Source organism: Neopelma chrysocephalum, unplaced genomic scaffold, assembly GCF_003984885.1.
Source record: "Neopelma chrysocephalum unplaced genomic scaffold, ASM398488v2 Primary Assembly neopelma1_70, whole genome shotgun sequence".
Classification (NCBI taxonomy): domain Eukaryota; kingdom Metazoa; phylum Chordata; class Aves; order Passeriformes; family Pipridae; genus Neopelma; species Neopelma chrysocephalum.
The window spans coordinates 5381844-5384559 of record NW_020897730.1 but is presented as its reverse complement, the minus strand read 5'-3'; positions in this window follow the sequence as shown (position 1 = coordinate 5384559).

The window sequence follows — 2716 nt, the reverse complement described above, 5'->3', positions numbered from 1 at the left end:
TTTAGGGTCCCCTCATGCTTTTAAGAGGTACTTGCATCCTCCTGGGTTGTCACATCCAACACAGACTTCTGGCACCATAGTAATAATGGAAATTATCAGCGTTAGACAAGTTTCAACCACTGCATTACTACTAAATACATGGAGTTAAACTGCACTGGTGGGGCTAAGCTAAAGGGCTTTTACTTTCTTTGAAGCACAAGGGAGAGTTTATAAAATGTTGCTTACAAAAGAGGTATTTCAATTTCTCTTTTTCATCTTTATTAACTCACATTGCTGCTGGGAAGCAATGCAGCCATGTTTTTAATGGAGAGGTTGCAGTCAGAAGAGGGCTGCCAGCAGGCAATGTGCTGTGATGCCAAGGGGTGGACAGCAGTTATCCCTTTACATGGGCTGAGGAACTGGCCCTTTCCTAAACTTTCCATTCTGTCCAGCAAACAAGATTTGAAAACAAAGTCTTAATGAAATGTGGAAGTTGTAAAAGAAAACCAGCTTTTTAGAGCTCTCTCAAGTTAGGAAAACAAAGTCGAGACACAGTTTGGCAGATTAATAGCCTGCTATTTTACCTGTTAATTACTTCATGACTAACTACTTTCTTTATTACAGATCTGGCTTAGGAAACTTATGGCAAGTTTTACCAAACTTTTTCTCCCTACTTACTTTCTAGGCTAAAGCAATTGTAACCACAAGCATTTTTCGAATCAGTCCCTGCCCAGGGTTTCAGCCTCTCATTACTGAAGAGCTAAGTCTCTCCAGGCTTTCCACCTCAGAAGTTTACAAAGGATGTATTACCTCTACTTTTAAAGACTGAGAAACTGAGGCATCCATAGAGAGAGCAGCCAGGAACAGCAGATAATGAAATCATCTGAGCAGCAATTCTGCAACTCTTGCCTGAAGTTACCAATCCATTATTAAGTTTTTACACATTCAGTGTCATGGTCTCTGTTCTTCTATGAGTATGGTTCCTCCCCAGCCCTCCTACCCTCAAGCAGGGTGCAGGGCTGCTGCATCACAGGGCTCAGGGGCTCAAAAGTACCCTGGCTTTGCCACAAGGACAAAGTTCAACTGCGAAGCAGTTGGGAGTAAAGAAGGAGTAGAATGAAGCAGAACCAAGCAACACAAGCATTCACCTTAGGCTGGATGTTCCTAGAGACAAAGATGACTTTAAAAAAATTAACATACAACCTCTGCTGATTGCAATCAGACTCCCTAAAGCCTTTCAAGAGCAGCTGACAGACTGCTACAGTAAGGGTTAATAAGACTACAGTAAGCACATCCCTAATGCTAAAACACCCCACTGAACTTTAGTTACTTTGACAAGCAGGACTGCAAATTTGATATTAATCAACTCTCAGGACAGAAGAGCACAGACACTGTTTTTACAGCACTACTAAAAAGGAAGTTTTTAGCAGCTAATCTAACCCCCCATCTTCCAAGACTCTCAATTCACTTCCTTTTACCCTGATCTCCCTTACCCAGTTTACAGGCAAATACTCCCACCATTTGTTAAGCTTTTCTTTCCCAGCACTGAGGAAAAAAAAAAAAAAAGTACTGCCTTACAGCAGCAGAGCTGAAAACCCCTTTTTCTGCACGGTGACTTACTTCACCCTTGTACCACAGAACCTTGAAGCTCACAAGTAGCTGTTATGTGTGACATTCCCAGTCAGTTTGCTCAGAGCTCAGCTTGCTCAGGTACTCCTGGCCCCATCAGGCTCAATAAGCCTGTTCACCTTTGCCAAGCCACCCTCTTCACTGTCCACTTTTGGCCTGACCAGGGCAAAAAGAAAATACCCACAGTTACTCATTGTCCAGTGCTCTAAAGCAATCATGTTATTTTGCAAATTATTTCAGGACTAAGAGAAGGGACTGGCAGTTGTTTACACAGAAACTGTGCTAAGGCAAACTTGAAAGCTTATGTCACTGCATTTTTTTCTTACCCAAACCTAATCCCAAGCCTGCTTGCTGCCCAGATCACACACTGCTGCTGTGTGCAAGTGCTGTGGGAGTCCAGTTTGAGTGCCAACCCTGTAATATTTGAATTCTCACCACAAACATTAAATAGAAGCAACTGGAAAATTCTCATACTGCAATTTTATTTTGATACCAAAATAACAGCTGTTACTCTGAAATACAATCCCACACTGCTCCAGAGCCCAAAGACGATACCTTGTACCCCAGTAGTCACTTCTCACACACATCATGGTTTCTCAAGGCTAGCTCAGGTGGTCCTGGCTATGTAGTTTCTGTGAGGCAACATTTCTCTACTTTTGCTGGAGGAACCATACCCAAACTAGATTCCAGACAAACCAATGCAAGTGTCACTGCATGTAACCTACACCACAGGGAACAGGAGGAAAGGTCCCAAAGGTGCATTGAGATGCCCTCACAGGGCAGTTTTTAGCAGTAACTTGGGCACAGCAAATAGAGTTTGGTCTTCAGATACCAAACTTATGGATAATTCATTCACAGTAGAATGACAACAATTAAAAAAAAAATGTAATCAGCAGCATGGACTAAAAATAAACAAAAACCAAAAAAACCCCCAAACCAACCAAAAAAAAAACCCAAACCACAAAAAAACCCCAAACCACCCACACACACACACACCAAAAAGGTCTCACAAAACCAGTCTCCTTTCACCTTCCTTAGAAGTAAGTCTCAAGTAGTTCACAGGGCTTTGGAGCCAAATATCCAGCAGCACATCCATGATCCACAACAC